This window comes from Cryptomeria japonica, chromosome 9 (genome assembly GCF_030272615.1).
Source record: "Cryptomeria japonica chromosome 9, Sugi_1.0, whole genome shotgun sequence".
Classification (NCBI taxonomy): domain Eukaryota; kingdom Viridiplantae; phylum Streptophyta; class Pinopsida; order Cupressales; family Cupressaceae; genus Cryptomeria; species Cryptomeria japonica.
In genome coordinates, this window is record NC_081413.1 from 349,055,975 (window position 1) to 349,075,608 (window position 19,634).

The window sequence follows — 19,634 nt, forward strand, 5'->3', positions numbered from 1 at the left end:
GATCGATTAGTCATTGTTCCTTGTCAATTGGCACCTATCAATTTGATCTCCTTGTCAATCTTGGTCAATTTGTCATTGATTTCTGTCAACCAATCTCAATCATTTATCAACATTGGTCCTTTTTCAATTAGAATCATGATCGAACATACATTAATTTCTTGTTGTCTTGACCTAATTCCTTGTCCTCTTATTTCTAGGGTTTTATGATTTGTTCATTTAATCCTTTTCTTCTTCTTTGTGGGTTAAATAAATCTATTTATTTAGTCCTAGGTCTCTTTCATGAATTAATTAATGGATGAAAACCTATTAATTAATTCACCTATTTTATATTTCATCTTTTTCCTTAATTTTCTAATTGCTAATTTCTCCTAATTCCTAATTTCTATTTCAATCTTGTCATAATTTGTCATACACCTTGCATAGAAATTGTCATACATTTGTCATAATGTTGCCATTCTTGATTTGAATTTCCTTTCAAATCTCTTCATTCTAATCTTGTCCTCTCTCCAATTTGTCTATAAATTGGGTGAGTTTCTTCAATGAAAAATCACATTTTTGAGTAACCTTATACTGCGAATTTCATCAACAACTTGCTTTCCACTTGCATTTTGCACTTGTAGGTGAGATCCACATCAAATTTGAAGGTGAAAGAAGAACAATGGAGCCACATGAAGGAGATATCTGCGTTGGTTTGCTTTGATTTCATTTGATTTGAATATCTTGTCTTTATGTCTTCATTGATTGGATTGGGATTGCTTTCATAACAGCTTTAGGTTTTGTGGTTGTCCTAATTGCTATTATTTTGATGATTTTCAATTTCCTAATCTATAGATTCATATCATGATCTTTAACCTCTTGGTGTATGTTTGGGTAAGGTGCTCTTGCACCATACCACCGACCTTGAAAGCTTTCCAAGTCGCTTGGAAACAACCTTCAAGAAAATTTTGTATCTTGGACTAAAACTTTGTCTTTGTCTTCATCATCTCTGCCTCTTCCTTTCATCATTCTCTCATTATCCTCATGCTACTGCTACCAGCTTCAAAAAGGTAATAATCCTCTCAACTAATCACATCCATGGAGTATCTAATGGCTACAACTCAAGGTGTTCCTCATGCATCCACCTCTCCTACTGCACACACACAAACTCATACTTCCTTTGCCTCACCTAGGAGTATCTTTTTCCTCTCTCCCTAGTCTTTTGGAAACCATAACCAGGTTCTTGCCTCAACATGTTCCTCTATAGTTAGGTGGATTCAACACTTGCAACCAAACACAACATAAAAAAATTTCCTAGCCCAGATCATTTGCTGGGCTCTGATACCAATTTGATGCAGAGCATCATGAAAAACCAACCAAGAACCCCAAATCAACCATGGAGTCCCAATCCTAGGGTGCTCAATGACCCAAAATAATCATCAATCTACAACCTTGATATGTTTGAGGCATCTAACAATATTACTATCAACCAACCAATCCAATATCAAATATTTCATATCATTTATAACCCTTTAAACATTATTCAAGACCCAAACAATGCATTATGTTGTCCCAGTTAATGACAATCTGATAGACCCATACTCAATTATTAATAAATTTCAAACCTGAGCATATTTTTTAGATTGCTTTAATGAGGCTATAGAAAAATAGGTTTCTAAAACCATATCCATAATTGAGAACAATCCAACGGTGGAGTTAAGCGTTATGGTCTCTTCACCGAGATCATTTTGACCAGAAAACAATGTGGAGTGTAAAAACTTCAAATGTTATTCATTTCCTTCCTCCAATCATACACACCCCCCCATTGGATTTGACCAAATGATGGTTTTTATAACCTCCACACATCCATATGGTAGTTACAACTGCCCAAGACCAATTACATCCTTGGTTTGCAACTTTTTAGAACATGGTTTGTTGCTTGACAACATTTAATGCCACAAATGACAACTTTGATGAATATGAACTCCAAACTTGTAAGACTTCACATGAACCTTCCAAATACATAAAAATGGACTTCAAATGACCTTTTACAACCTTTTTACCCTTTCATGACTTGTTTATACAAATTTGACCTCATAAACCCAATCAAGACCTTATTAGGACAATTTGGACAACTCATTACAATTGGCTCTTTTAGCCTTACATATGATCTCATAATGACTCAAAGTACATTAAAATGACCATATAAAGTCAAATATGAGTGAAATGATTCATGGCATGATCTTTAACCTCTTTGTGTATGTTTGGGTTAGGTGCTCCTGCACCACAATGATAGCCAGCATTGAAGAATCGTTGTTATATTGATAGACAAAAGACTTCACAATAATGAGAATAGAACAAACATTAAGGGACTATCATAAAGACAATAGATAGCAGCTATAGTTTAGTGAGCACAATAGTAGCCTTGTATGAAAGATCAGTCTCTGCATCAAGGCTAGATAATGGTCTTATTTCAGCAGTAGTGTGTTGGCATTATGTGAACCGATATGAGGACATAATAACATTGTATGTTGTCATTGATGTCAATATACTGAAGAGGTGAGACTGGCATATGTGAGAACCGATATAACATTGTGAACTGACATTTGTGCCAAAGTGAAGTGGTATGTTTGTTCAAGGCGAACCAGCATATGGTTATGGGAACCGGCACATGGACGCATTGTATGACTACCAGTTGGTAGTCTCAACTTTAGGGTTTCTGGTTGAAGTGCTTCAAGCCTGTGTGGCTCAATCGGTGACTTTGTGTGATGAGTTTGCATGGTAAAAAAGAATAGATCATGTTGCCACGTAAGCCTTGTGTGTGTGAAGGATCTTGTATGAAGGAGATTGTTCCTATCTACCTTCGGAATGTGCGAAGTCTATAAAATGGTGATAATGTGTGATGGGTTATCAGCCGCCACGAAATCGGTGGAAATGGATGCTGGAGAATGTCTTGAGATTGGATCAAGAACTATTGCAATTAATGCAGTGTGCTCAATGGTCAGGATTGAACCATTTGAATTCCTTAACCTAACAGGTTTAGGGTCTAGGGTTTATGCTACCGACCTATCTATTTTCCTATAAGGTCAACATTGTGTCTCTTTCTGAGGTTGTTGGCAAAAGTTGTGTGTGTGTATCCAAGAGAAGGGATACGTGATTCTTGCCAGACCAAAAGGAGAGAAGTGATACCTACAGAGTGTAAGTGCAGAAGGTGAAGAGGAGCTTAAGCGGATCTGCATTGGCATTGAGTGTTGTTAACAGATTATTGTTATACCTGTTGATCTCTAACCACTTCAACAGTTGAGAACTCCCTTAACAGGGTAGCTTTAACAAGCTTGCTGAAAATCCTTTAATAGGGTGACTCAAAACCATTGAGTTCTTGAAATCCTCTAACAAGGTAACCTTTAATAGGGTTTAACTCTTAACCAAGTATTCTAGCCATCCCTTAACCAAGTGACCCCTAATAGGATCAGTTCCTAACAGAACCTATTGTATCAGTCTTTAACTGGACAAGGCTCCTAACATAGCGGACTTCTAAAGAGTTCAAAAACAAGCTTGTGGGTATTCATCCCCACCATGGTTTTTCCCTATTGGGTTTCCACGTGAAAAACATGTGTGTTATGTGTGATGTCTTCTTCATGTGATGCTTTGTTGTTTTCTGTCAAGAAGTGAATCTTGTTGATCTAGTTGCTCATATGTATATCTTTGATGGTAGATTACCTATTCATGCATTAGGGTGAAAAGGAAATGAAGTGTTAGATTGTATGAGAAGATAAGTGTTAGTCAGTTTATGCCTGTCTCAGTTATTCTGGGTTTTGCCAGTTGTACTCTGTTTGAGGACCGGTGTCACTGTTTGTCTATCAATGCACAATGTCTGCAGACAAACTAGTTCAAGAGTGTGTTTTTTCCTATACTGATTCACCCCCCCTCTCAGTACCGGTTGGGTACTACTTGTTCATCATTGTGTTATCAATTGGTATCAGAGCATCCTCCGGGTCCTGTGTGTTATAAGCCTAACCGCTTGAGGTAAAGATCCCTGTCCAATGATGAAGAGGGAAGGTCCAAAGTTTACCAGAGAAAATTTCAGTATATGGAAAGACAATGAAGATATACATCAGAAGCATGGGTGCTCAACACTGGAGCTATGTTGAGAATGCCTATGTTGCCCCTATTGGTACTCTCACCGATGACTAGAAGAGAGAGATATAGGAGAATGGGCAAGTCATAGAAGCCCTAATTAGTAGTTTATCTAACATTGAGTTTATTGATGTCCAAGATAAGGAAAATCCCAAAGAGGTATGGGATACTCTTGAAAATATCTATGGCAGTGATGAGCATGTAAAACAGGCTAAGGAAGAAAGCCTTAGAGGGAAGTTTGAAGATATGTGGATGGTTGAAGGTGAGACCATTCAACAGTATGGAATAAGAATCAAAACTATTGTTGGATATATCAAGAGTGCAGGTGGTAAAATAGAAGATTCCACTATGGTAAGCAAAGTCCTGAGATCCCTATTGCCAGTCTATGCAATAAGGGTTGCTACTATTCAGGAGCTGGGATCAATAGACAAGACTAAGGTATTCCTAGACTCCATCATTGCAAAGTTGACAGCCTATGAGCTAAATAGTTTTGATGGCAGTGTACAAAAGACTGAATCAACTTTTAAAGCTTCTGCAGTACCATCCAGAAAAGGAAAAGAAGCTAGCACTAGTGGAGAACCAAGACAGAGCAGAGAAATGGATGATGAGGAGATTTTGATGGCATTTGAAGTTCTCCTTGCCAGGAAACTTCCTAAAGGAACCGGCAAACACAAAGGTAAGCTGTCTTTGAAATGCTTTTCCTGTAACCGGATAGGACATATTAATGTAAACTGTCCTAATGGCGACAACAAGGAAAAACCGGAAAGGTTCAAGAAATTCAAAGGAGGAAACCAGAGAAATTGTTTTGTGGCAGTTAATGAAGGTGTCACAGATGAGGAATCAGAGGATGAAGAAAATGAAGATATTGTGTTTGTTGAGGTCAAGGAAGATGTGTCAGACAAGAAGGCTCTTGTCTCCCGGTTTGATAATTCCAATGAGTGGATCATTGACAATGGTTTTTCTCACCATATGACTGGTGACCGGAGCAAGTTTCTATCCTTGGAAGAGTATGATAGTGGTGTGGTTTGTTTTGGAAATGGTGCATCATGCATGGTCAAAGGCAGAGGGTCTATCTCTCTAAATGGAAAGAGTAGTGCTAACAATGTGTATTGGGTTGATGGTCCCAGACACAACCTTTTGAGTGTTGCTTAGCTGAATGACAGTGGCCTCACTCTGGAATTCAATAATGGAGTTTGCAGAATCAAAGGAAAGAATGGTGAATTGGTGGCCACCGACATGCAGACCAAAGGTAACCTATTTCAGCTAAAAGCAAATATAAGTACATGTCTTATGGCTAAATTTGATGATAGCTGGATATGGCATATGAGACTCTGCCATGTAAACTTTGATAACATTGTGAAGGCTAGTAAGATCAAGGCAGTTAGAGGGTTGTCGGTGCTAAGAAAACTAGATAATACCTTGTGCAGAGAGTGTCAATTGGGGAAAATGTCTTCCTCAACCTTTAAAGGTAAATCTTTCACTGCTGACAACTTGCTTGATCTTGTGCATATTGATTTGTGTGGTCCTATGAAAACTAGAACTGTATAGGGTGATAGGTACTTCATGATTCTCATTGATCACTACTCAAGAATGATGTGGGTCACATTCTTGAAAGACAAGTCTGAAGCCTTTGTAAAGTTCAAAGCTTTCAGAGCATTAGTGGAGAAGGAAAGCAATAAAAGGATCAAGTGCCTGAGAACTGATCAAGGAGGGGAGTTCACTTCCGGTGAATTCAACAAGTACTGTGAAGAAAATGGCATCACAAGGCAACTGTCTGCCCCCCGGACTCCACAACAGAATGGCCTAGCAGAGAGGAATAATCGGACTGTAGTTGAAGCAGCTAGAACCATGTTGATTCAAGGAAAGGTAGCTCACACCTTTTGGAGAGAAGCATTGAGCACTACAGTCTACACAATGAACCGAGTACTCATCAAGAAAGGTAAGGATAAAACTCCTTATGAGTATTGGACTGGTAAGACACCTGTGGTTAGCTACTTTAGAGTGTTTGGTAGCAAATGTTACATCAACAGGAGTGAACACCAGAGAAAATTTGATGCAAAATGTGCTGAGGGAATATTCCTAAGATATTCTACCAAGAGCAAAGCTCTCAAGTGTTTCAACAATAGGACTTAGAGAATTATGGAAAGCATCAATGTAAGAGTTGATGAAACCTCTGAGAAAACTGAGGAAACTGGTAGTGAGCAAGTGGTAAATGAACCGGTTGTAACATTTTGGGAACCGGTTGTCAGTCAACCAAGTACCAGTAATAGTGTTCCTACACCGGTAGATGTAGATGTTGATACTGATGGAGATGAGGATGAAGAAGAAAGAAAGAGGAATCCATTAAGACCATTCCTCGATATGTCAAGCTGAATCATGATCCTAAGCAGATCATAGGAGATAAGGATGCAGGAATCCTTACAAGAAGAAAGGTCAGAGAAAACTCAAGTATGATCTCTGAATTTGAGCCTAAATCATTCAAAGAGGCTCATAAAGATGAAGACTGGATCAAGACAATGGAAGAAGAACTTGACCAGATAGAGAAAAATGGTACATGGTCTTTGGTACCCAAACCGGAGCATAAAAATGTCATTGGTACCAAATGGGTTTTCAGAAATAAGTTGAATGAGGATGGCATAGTGATTAGGAACAAAGCCAGATTGGTGTGGAAAGGATATGCTCAAGAAGAAGGATAAGACTATGGAGAAACCTTTGCTCCTATAGCTAGATTGGAAGGAGTCCGTATGCTTCTTGCATATGCAGCTTTTAAAGGTTTCAAAGTATATCAAATGGATGTAAAATCTGTATTCCTAAATGGTGTACTTGAAGAGGAGGTGTATATTGAGCAACCAGATGGGTTTGCCCTATCTGAAGACAGTGACATGGTATGTAGGCTACATAAAGCCTTATATGGTCTAAAGCAGGCACCTAGAGCATGGTATGAGTGTCTGCATTCCCATCTTGTGAAGATTGGATTTGAGAGAACAAGTGAAGATAGCAATATCTACTTGAAGTCTGAAGGAGATTAGATCCTGATCTGTGAGGTATTTGTTGATGACATTATCTTTGGTGGAGATGACAAGATGAGTCATGAGTTTGCTGATGAGATGAAGAAAGAGTTTGAGATGTCACTCATAGGGGAGATTAAATTCTTCATTAGACTGCAGATCCAACAGATGAAAGATGGAATCTTTATCACTCAGTCCAAGTATGTCAAAGAGATGTTGAAGACCTTTGGCATGGAAGATAGAAAACCAGTTGGTACTCTGATGGTGACCGGTTGTAAACTATCCAAAGAAGATGACTCAGCATTAGTCGATGAGAAGTAATACCGATCAATGATTGGTAAGTTGCATTATGTAGTGCATAGCAGACCGGATATTGCACATGCAGTTGGAATTACTGCAAGTTTCTAGAAAAGCCCAAGGGAATCCAACTTGATTGAGTCAAGCGGATTCTTAGGTATCTGAAGGGAACTATTGACTATGGATTGTGGTATCCATATAGCAAGGATTTGAACTTGAAAGTATACACAGATGCTGATTGGGTAGGCAATATAGATGACCGAAAAAGCACAACCGGTGGTGCATTCTTTCTCGATGGTAGACTGGTCTCATGGATGAGTAAGAAGCAGAGTTGTATCTCTCAGTCTATAGCGGAAGCAGAGTATGTTGCAGCTTTCATGAACTGCACTCAGACAATTTGGATGAAGCATGTTTTAAATGGCTTCAAAGTTCCTGTATTTGAACCGGTAAGTATATTTTGTGATAATACTAGTGCAATTAATATCTCTAAGAATCTGGTCTTACATTCTAGAACCAAGCATTTTGAGCTTAAGTATCATTTCTTGAGGGAAAAGGTTCAGAACAAAGAGATTGCACTGGAACATGTTTCCAGTCAAAAGCAATTAGCAAACATATTCACCAAGCCTCTCCCAAAGGCTACATTTATTTACTTAAGAGGTGAATTAGGGGTGTTTCCCCTTCAGGAGGTAAACTAAAGGTATATGCTCCACATCAGGTAGGTATTGCATAGTCAAATTTTTCTTCAGGATTGATGTGTTGAAGGATGCTACTCCTTAGGGGGAGCAGCACAATGGAACAGGGAAGTTTGTGCCTCCACTTTGGCATTGTTGTCAAAGGGGGAGAAGATGTGAAGCGGAGAAGATATCTACAGAAATTGGGGTAGAAGATGTGAAGCAGAGAGATATCTTTGTATATTGCCATCAATGCCAAAGGGGGAGATCGTTGGCATTATGTGAACCGGTATGAGGACATAACAACATTGTATGTTGTCATTGATGTCAATATGCTGAAGAGGTAAGAACCAGCATATGTGAGAACCAGTATAACACTATGAACTAGCATTTGTGCTAAAGTGAAGTGGTATGTTTGTTCAAGGTGAACCAGCATATGGTTATGGGAACCGACACATGGATGCATTGTATGACTACCAGTTGGTAGTCTCAACTTCAAGGTTTCTGGTTGAAGTGCTTCAAGCCTGTGTGGCTCAACCGGTGACTTTGTGTGATGAGTTTGCATGGTAACGAAGAACAGATCATGTTGCCATGTAAGCCTTGTGCACGTGAAGGATCTTGCATGAAGGAGATTGTTCCCATCTACCTCGGGAATGTGTGAAGTCTGTAAAATGGTGATAATGTATGATGGGTTATCAGTCGCCATGAAATCAGTGGAAATGGATGATGGAGAATGTCTTGAGATTGGATCAAGAACTATTGCATTTAATGCAGTGTGCTTAAGTGTCAGGATTGAACCATTTGAATTCCTTAACCTAACAGGTTTAGGTTCTAGGGTTTATGCTACCAACCTATCTATTTTCCTATAAGGTCGACATTGTGTCTCTTTCTGAGGTTGTTGGCAAAAGTTGTGTGTGTGTATCCAAGAGAAGGGATACGTGATTCTTGCCAGACCAAAAGGAGAGAAGTGATACTTGCAAAGTGTAAGGGCAGAAGGTGAAGAGGAGCTTAAGAGGATCTACATTGGCATTGAGTGTTGTTAACAGATCATTGTTATACCTGTTGATCTCTAACCACTTCAACAGTTGAGAAATCCCTTAACAGGGTAGCTTTAACAGGCTTGCTGAAAATACTTTAACAGGGTGACTCAAAACCATTGAGTTCTTGAAATCCTCTAACAAGGTAACCTTTAACAGGGTTTAACTCTTAACCAGGTATTCTAGCCATCCCTTAACCGGGTGATCCCTAACAGGATCGGTTTCTAATAGAACCTATTGTATCAGTCTTTAACTGGACAAGGCTCCTAACAGAGTGGACTTCTAAAGACTTCAAAAACAAGCTTGTGGGTATTCATCCCCACCATGGTTTTTCCTTGTTGGGTTTCCACATGAAAAATATGTGTGTTATGTGTGATGTCTTCTTCATGTGATGCTTTGTTGTTTTCTGTCAAGTGGTGAATCTTGTTGATCTAGTTGCTCATATGTATATCTTTGATGGTAGATTACCTATTCATGCATTAGGGTGAAAAGGAAATGAAGTGTTAGATTGTATGAGAAGATAAGTGTTAGCCGGTTTATGCCTATCTCAGTTATTCAGGGTTTTGCCGGTTGTACTCTGTTTGAGGACCGGTGTCACTATTTGTCTGCCAATGCATAGGTTCTGCAAACAAACCGGTTCAAGAGTGTGTTTTTGCCTATACTGATTCACCACCCCTCTCAGTATCGGTTGTGTCATGCCCAAAATTTAGGGGAAAAAGGGAACGATTTAAAAAAAAAAAATACTATTTAGTTAACAAGTTCGCTCACACAACAAGCGTTAATAAATTTGCCATAATTATATTCGAGCTAATTCTGAAACGAACCAAGCATCGATTATTGTTTAATTATATTTGCGGAAATCTATCTAGTCTAATTTTATCTCCACGAGATACCTAGTCATTAAATTTTATTAAAACAATCACGTTAAAGAAATTAGGAGAGGAAAATTAATTCAATCCCCAATATGACTATATACTCTAAACATCCTTTTTTTTAAATTTTAATGCTCTAATTAAATTAACTAGGGCATAATTAAGTATTTATTACATTAAATACATTTAAAATTATAAAGGCTAGGCTTTCTCCGTAAAATTTATATATTTCACTTTCCTTTTTACTTCCTATGAGTAATCATACGGAGGAATTTAAATATTTAAAACTCTATTAAATTCTTTTAAATATTTAAAACTCTATTAAATACTTTCTTCAATTTATAACCAGAATTTATATATATATATATATATATATATATATATATATATAATATATTAATCCATTAAAATTATCTTCCCAAGATAATAGTCACTTTGCCTTCCAACCCTAATTAGGGATTTAGTTTTTTTTTTTTTTAATTTATATATATTAATAACTTCTAAACTATCATATTAATTTATTTCATTTACCCTAGCCCTATATATATATATATATATATATATATACATTATATATTAATCCATTAAAATTATCTTCCCAAGATAATAGTCACTTTGCCTTCCAACCCTAATTAGGGATTTAGTTTTTTTTTAATTTATTTTTATATATTAATAACTTCTAAACTATCATATTAATTTATTTCATTTACCCTAGCCCTACCCGAGCTAGGATTTAATCCTTATTTTTGTTTACCATTGCATTTTTTTTTACAGGGCCGAAACCCCAAGTCGGCGGCCTTTTTTTGTTGTTGCAGGTTCGAAGAAGGGCGATGGGAATGGGCCGAGGGTGCCACTGTGTGAACGCACAGTGGCGGTGCGGCACCACTGTGCGTCCACACAGTGGAAGCCGCTAGCGGCTCTCACCACTGTGTGTCCACATAGTGGAGGCCGCGGCGGCCACACTGTGTGTTCGCACAGTGCAAGCTGTGCGGCCCACACTGTGTGCACACACAGTGGGTCCGCGACCAAACCCAAAATTCCTTTTTTTTTTTATATTATTTTTTTTTTAAATATATTTTATATATATATATATATATATATATATATATATAAATTTATAAATATAAAAGTTATAAGGGTGAAAATATACAAATATATTTTTTTAATAAGATTTACATGCAAATTTTTTTAAAACAAATATAACAAGGAATAACATTATGTAAAAATCAAATTACATGCGCACCTATATATATATATATATATATATATATATATATATATATATATATATATATATATATATATATATATATATATATATATATATATATATATATATATATATATATATATATATATATATATATATATTTGGTATATAATCTTAGGGCCTTTTTATGTAATTATTCTAATTGCTGATAAAAGAGTGAAGCAAATCTATTGTTAAGCTTTTGTTCAACACTAATTAGAGATACAAATTAGGAAATACAATTTAGGAAATATTATTTAAAGATACAAAATACTTTTCTATAATAAATGCATTTATTAATTTCTCAACTAAATAAAAAAAAACTCAACTAATTTATTTACATGTAAATAGCATATCCAAATCATGATTTTTTTTTTTATAATACAAAGAAGCTTTTGCATGCAAATCAAAGCAATCCCCTTTACTTTTCAAAATGGAAATAGAAACATATCTGGCTTTTTACAACTCTTTCATTATTCTACAAATATTACAAGATACTTCTTTGTTTAACTACAATATTAAATCACATGTCCTATCTAAAAATTACAACTTGCTTCTCATTCAACGAACGAGGTATCTTTCTACTACAAATTTAAACAAATAACTACAAAATGGATTTAGGTATCTTCAACAATAATCTTCTGCATCTTTTCACTGTTCCTATTCTCTTCTCCTGACCTTTCCTGCATAATAAAAAAAACACAATATGACCATGGAGTGCTCACCTCCCAGCCTAGGCTAACTGGTAGCCACCCCCGAGCTCGGAGAACCAATTCCTAGACGGGTAACAAATAGGCAAACACATAGAAGGCAAAATACATACATATTTTCAAACACACTCCCAACTTGGCTTCACAGCACCACACTTTGGTGATGATCTTTTCAAAGGGTGGTAGTGGACCAATACCCTGAGGAGAACTGCAAGTATGAATAAACAAGTAGCCACCTCATGACACAATAAATACATCAAGAATCTCAACCCCTTATTCCTTATGCCCCCCAAAGGCATTCTAGCCTTTTATCCCTCCTTATGACCCCCATTGCACAAACAGGCCATGCAGCAAGGGTCACACAAAGATCCCTTGTGATCGCTCTCAAACGAGAGTCTCTCACTCGAGGGTTGTCACTGCTACCACCCACAAGATCCTCTCCTCTCCCAAGAGTAAGAGGTCTTGAGAAAACTCCCAAAACACAACAAGCATAATGCAAAATTTTCAAATGAAATTCTAAAACAAGTCATTCAAGAACATAGAATTCTTCTCCAATCATACACTCAAACACATACAAGAAAATAGACATTTTAAAGAATTATCTAACCAACCTTAATCTGCCCAATGGTAGTATAATATTTGAGGAAGAGCTGCCCAATCCACGAATCTTCTTCTTCTACCCTTAGTTAAATTTTCTATTCCAACACTATTCTTTTCTTTTCAAAAATTCTCTTGTCTCCAAAAATGGAGAGTGGGTGATTACCCTCCAATTCCAAAAAATCTTGCTTAAGAAGCTCATTCCCTGAGTTCTCACAAGTTTCTAAAAACCAAAAAGGAAAGAAAAGCAGAATTCAAAAAGACACTCATTCCAAAGGAAAAATCTCAATTAGATTTAAACTTCTAATTCTCAATTTTCGCACAACTCAAAAAATCCAATTTTTAAAGCGTTAAAAAGATCATTAAAAAGTAGAAACTTGCCTAAAATTACCCCTAACCCCTAGGTATACCTTATGGGCTTTAGGAAACCCTATTAAACTACCTCTAGGTGTTCATTTAACCCATTTTAAACCCCTCTGAAGTTTATTTTCGGGTCAAACATATGTTGACCACCCCAATTATTATATTCCCAAAGTATTTATGACAACACATTATATTATTTAAGAAAAAAGTATAGGTAAACACTTTCCCACCAAGAGACAAAAATAAAACATTTAAATTTAAATCCACACATGTGTCAAGTGACACAATTAAAACACTTTTACAAAATAAAACATGAAATTGTCTCTTGTGGGTTTTACACATTAAATTTAAATAACACTTAACACTCATGCAGCATATACTATTACGAATAAAATACAACAGAAACGGGGTGTTGTCTCTCCAAATAGACAACCCCTAGCTTACGAACATACATAAGTCTAGGTTTGGTTCTCTGTAATTTTCTATGGTGACATGGTAAATTTCCTGCGCATCTCAATTTACACATTAGTACTTTCAAATATCCATATATAATATAATTAAATAATATAACAATACACATCATTACTTGCATACAATTTTCATCTGCACAGATTAAATACATCCTTTATCAAGCAAATTCATATAAGCAATTTCATCCCCAATTCACATAAACTAACCATACATCATAGTTCTATATTCATAGTAAAGTCCTGCAAATTCAATAACGACATCTATCATTGCAATATCATCCTATCTAACAATCATGTAGTGTTCTATCTCACAAAGCATATAAGTAATTCATCAAATCATAGCAATGTTATCCAAATCCTGAAATCATATAAGTTCTAAGTCTCAAAATGCATCAAAATAAAGTATCCATAATAGTCTAAATATAAAATCCTTTGAATGTCAGACTGAGTCGAGGTGAGGCCTCACATCCTCCCCCTCTAGGCATGAACTTCCTCCTAGAGTTCATCAAAGAGGTGGGGGTACTCTGATCTCATACGTGCTGCGTCCTCCCATGAAGCTATAACCTCATCATAACAATCCCACTTGACCCTAACCTGGTCCAGCTCTCGACCTCGAAGGGCCAATGTCCTGCATGCCAAAATGCGAATGGGCTCCAAAGCTAGCTGCCCATCCGACTCCACCTGCAAGGCATCCCAATCTAAAATGTGAGACTCATCATAGATATATTTTCTCAAAACTGAAACATGAAACACATCATGGATGCGTGACAGGCTAGGTGGCAAAGCTAAACGGTAGGCAACTGGGCCTATCCTATCAAGAATCTCGAAAGGTCCTACAAAGCGAGGTGCGAGCTTAGAACCCTTTCCATAATGGATTGGACTCTTATGTGGTCGCACTCTCAAGAAAACTCTATCTCCAACCAAGTAACTACGATCTATCCTCTTTGCATCAGCATATTTCTTCTGTCTATCCTGAGCCTCTCTGAGACGCTGCCTAATCAAATCCACCTGCTGTTCCATATCCCGAACTAACTCAAGACCAATAGCAACTCTATCCTCTATGCGATCCCAACTCAAGGGCATCCTGCAAGGCCTGCCGTATAATGCCTGATAGGGTGGCATCCCCAATGAAGTGCGATGTCCATTGTTATAGGAAAACTCCACTAAGGGAAGATACTCCTCCCACCGGGTCTGATGATCCATGACGTACATGCGAAGCATATCCTCTAACACCTGATTGACCCTCTCTATCTGACCATCTGTCTCCGGGTGATAGGTTTTACTGAAATTGAGCTTAGTGCCCATAGCTGCCTGCAATGACTTCCAAAAGGAAGAAGTGAAAAGAGAATCCCTGTCAAAAATAATCTTGCGGGGCACGCCATGAAGTCTAACAATGTCTCGCAAGAACACCTGTGCTACTGCTGGAGCTGTGAATGTAGTACAAACTGGTGAAAAGTGAGCTACTTTGGTCAACTTGTCAACTGTCACCAAGATAGCATCATGGCGACGAGAAGACATAGGAAGACCAATGATGAAATCCATGGATATAGTATCCCACTTCCACTCTGGTATAGCATGAGACTGAAGCAACCCACCTGGATGGCGGTGCTCCGCCTTTACCCTCTGACACTCGAGGCATCGAGCGACTATCTCAGCAATGAGCTGCCGCATTCTCGGCCAATGATACAACTGTCTCAAATCAGCATGCAACTTCTTAACCCCAGGATGCGCTGCATAAGGAGCTCTATGAGCCTCCGTGACAATGAACTTTTGCAACCCTCTGGAGGAAGGTACATAAATGCGCCCTCTGTGGCGTAACAGTCCATCGGACTCCAAAGAATAATCCACATATTTCCCTTCGAGGGTAATCTGAGATTGTATTACCTGACAAACCTCTGCATACCATCCATCCTCTGGCAAGTGCTGAAGTATACGGTCTCTCAAATCCATGCCCATGGATATGGTGTAAACCTCGTGACATCTCCTACTCAAGGCATCTGCAACTACATTTTCCTTTCCCTTGATGTAGTGGACATCAAAATCATATTCGCACAAGAACTCCATCCATCTCCTCTGACGTGCATTAAGGTTCGGCTGAGTGAAGATGTACTGAAGACTCTGATGATCTGAATGCAACTCGAAGTGATGACCTAAAAGGAAGTGTCTCCACCTCACAAGTGCATGCACTACTACTGCGAGCTCAAGGTCGTGAGTGGGATAATTAAGTTCATGAGTCTTAAGTTTCCTAGACTCGAAAGCTATGGCCCTACCACCCTGCATAAGAACTGCCCCTAAACCCTCTAGTGAAGCATCTGTACAAACCATGAAGTCCGCTGTAGGATCTGGTACAACAAGGATAGGAGCGCTAGTAAGTGCCTTCTTGAGTTCCTGAAAGGCCTTCTCGCACTTCTCTGTCCACTCAAATTTCTTCCCTTTACACTGAAGAGAAGTAATAGGGTGTGCGACTCTAGAAAAACCTTCGACAAAACGTCAGTAATACCCTACTAAGCCCATGAAACTCCTGACCTCTGTCACACTGGTAGGCGCTGGCCAATCCATAATAGCCCTAATCTTTGATGGGTCAACTGAGATCCCATCACCAGAAATAACGTGCCCAAGGTACTTAACCTCAGACCGAAAGAAAGCACACTTCGATAGGCTGCCAAACAACTGATTATCCCGCAAACACTGCAATACCTATTTCAGGTGCTCCTCATGCTCCTTCTCATTCCGAGAATATATCAGAATATCATCGAGGAACACAACAACAAAACGGTCCAGAAAGGTACGGAACACCCCATTCATGAGGCTCATAAAAACTGCTGGGGCATTCGTAAGCCTGAATGGAACTACGGTAAACTCATAGTGACCATATCTAGTGCGAAATGCGGTCTTGTGGATATCACTTTCCACTATTCTCAACTGATGGTATCCTGACTTCAGATCTATTTTGGAAAAGACTTTGGCACCATGAAGCTGGTCAAATAAATCATCAATTCTGGGCAAAGGATATCGGTTCTTGATGGTTACTTTATTTAGCTGCCGATAATCCATACATAATCGAAGAGATCCATCCTTCTTCTTAACGAAGATGACTGGTGCACCCCAAGGGGATACACTAGGTCGAATATGACCTTTCTTAAGGAGTTCCTCAAGCTGAATTTTAAGTTCATTTAACTCATTTGTGGTCATCCTATAAGGTGCTCTGGAAACTGGCTCGGCTCCTGGTACTAGGTCTATATGAAAATCAATCTCTCTACGAGGAGGCATTCCTGGTAACTCTGAAGGAAATACATCTGAATATCCCTTAAGGATAGGATGGTCATCGAGCGATGTTTCTTTTTCCTCCTCTTCTCCTCTGTCACTGAGTCTGCCACTGCTTGGGCTTGGAGCCCTGCTAATACTATGGAGGCTTCTGCCTCTGGTTCTGTGGTGTCTGTTGTGGAGGAGGGGGTTTGGAGAACCCCTGAGAATTTTGGTTGTTTCCTTTCCAATGTGGTTTCTGGAATCCATAAGTCTGAGGTGCGGGATTTCGGTTCTGAAACCGATCCCTATTGTCCTGTGGTCTGACCTGGATTTCCTCGGCAATCAGTGCCTTCTCTACAGCAACCCGAAGACTCTTTGGAGCGGACATCCTAACAGGTCCAGCTATACCGGCATTTAATCCCCTGATGAAGCGGTTTACAAGAAGTTTCTCATCCTTTAGATAATCTACATAAGGCAACAACTCAAAGAATTTACTCTCATACTGGGTTACTGACAAGCCTTTTTGTTGGAGATCATGAAATTCATCAATACGATGCTACCTGAAGTGTTCTGATAGGTACCTCTCACGGAACCTCTCTGTGAATATCTCCCAAGTGAGAGTATCAGGAACTAATCCACATTTGTACTCTTCCTGTCTCCACCAAGTGGAGGCTGTCCCTCTCAGGAGATGAACTGCAACACGTGCTTTCAAGTTGCTCTCATAAGAACGTAACGCAAAGCACCTCTCAAGACTCAAAAGCCATGCCTCGGCCTCTACTCCATCTGTAGAACCTCCGAAGGATGGTGGTTGGAGGTGCATGACCTCCCTGATGAGATCCCCTGGATCTCGACAACCTCTCTCAAAATAAACTGGTTCCACCGCTGGAGGTGGTCCTGGCATATGCACTGACTCTGGCTCATTACCACCCTAACTCTCTATAGGAATCGGAGCTGGGCTCCTGCTTCGCTCTCTATCAACAGATCTATGACTCCTAGAGTCATGACTCCTAACCTGAGGGTTCTCTGCTGGGATCCTTTCCTAAACTATGCCAATAAGATTCTGAATGGCTGCTAAGAGGTCTTGGTTTGGTTCATTTGGCTGTTCGGGAGGTGCTCCTGGGTTCTCCTCTAGAACCGATGCCTCCCTCTCTACCTCCTCGCGTGCTATACGCACACGTCTAGGACCCCGTCCGCGCTTGCGAGCTTGTCGTGTCGTCGGAGGCATCCTATGAGGAAAATAAGGCAAAGTAATTAATTAATTTCTTTTAGAATAATATTTAATTCAATTAAATTCAAAAGTCTGATAAAATCGATTTAACAAAATAATTTAATTATTCAAGGCGAAACGTAAGTGAGTAAGGTTCCTAGTGTGGAAACCTTGCTCTGATACCAAAATGTCATGGCCAAAATTTAGGGCAAAAATGGAACGATTTTTTTAAAAAAAATACTATTTAGTTAACAAGTTCGCTCACACGACAAGCGTTAATAAATTTGCCATAATTATATTCGAGCTAATTCTGAAACGAACCAAGCATCGATTATTGTTTAATTATATTTGCAGAAATCTATCTGGTCTAATTTTATCTCCACGAGATACCTAGTCATTAAATTTTATTAAAACAATCACGTTAAAGAAATTAGGAGAGGAAAATTAATTCAATCCCCAATATGACTATATACTCTGAACATCCTTTTTTTTAAATTTTAATGCTCTAATTAAATTAACTAGGGCATAATTAAGTATTTATTACATTAAATACATTTAAAATTATAAAGGCTAGGCTTTCTCCGTAAAATTTATATATTTCACTTTCCTTTTTACTTCCTATGAGTAATCATACGGAGGAATTTAAATATTTAAAACTCTATTAAATACTTTCTTCAATTTATAACCAGAATTTATATATATATATATATATATTTATACATTATATATTAATCCATTAAAATTATCTTCCCAAGATAATAGTCACTTTGCCTTCCAACCCTAATTAGGGATTTAGTTTTTTATTTTATTTTTTATATATATTAATAACTTCAAAACTATCATATTAATTTATTTCATTTACCCTAGCCCTGCCCGGGCTAGGGTTTAATCCTTATTTTTGTTTACCACTGCATTTTTTTTACAGGGCCAAAACCCCAAGGCGGCGGCCTTTTTTTTTGTTGCAGGTTCGAAGAAGGGTGACGAGAATGGGCCGAGGGTGCCACTGTGTGAACGCACAGTGGTAGCGCGGCACCACTGTGCGTCCACACAGTGGGAGCCGCTAGCGGCTCTCACCACTGTGTGTCCACACAGTGGCGGCCGCGGCCGACACTGTGTCCACACAGTGGGAGCCGAAGCGGCCACACTGTGTGTTCGCACAGTGCAAGCCACGCGGCCCACACTGTGTGCACACACAGTGGGTCCGCGAGCAAACCCAAAATTCCCCTTTTTTTTTTTTATATATATATTTTTTTAATATATTTTATATAAATATATATATATATATATATATATATATATATTTATATAAATTTATAAATATAAAAGTTATAAGGGTGAAAATATACAAATATATTTTTTTAATAAGATTTACATGCAAATTTTTTTAAAACAAATATAACAAGGAATAACATTATGTAAAAATCAAATTACATGCGCACCTATAATATATATATATATATATATTTGGTATATAATCTTAGGGCCTTTTTATGTAATTATTCTAATTGCTGATAAAAGAATGAAGCAAATCTATTGTTAAGCTTTTGTTCAACACTAATTAGAAATACAAATTAGGAAATACTATTTAAAGATACAAAATACTTTTCTATAATAAATGCATTTATTAATTTCTCAACTAAATAAAAAAAAACTCAACTAATTTATTTACATGTAAATAGCATATCCAAATTATGATTTTTTTTTTTATAATACAAAGAAGCTTTTGCATGCAAATCAAAGCAATCCCTTTTACTTTTCAAAATGGAAATAGAAACATATCTGGCTTTTTACAAC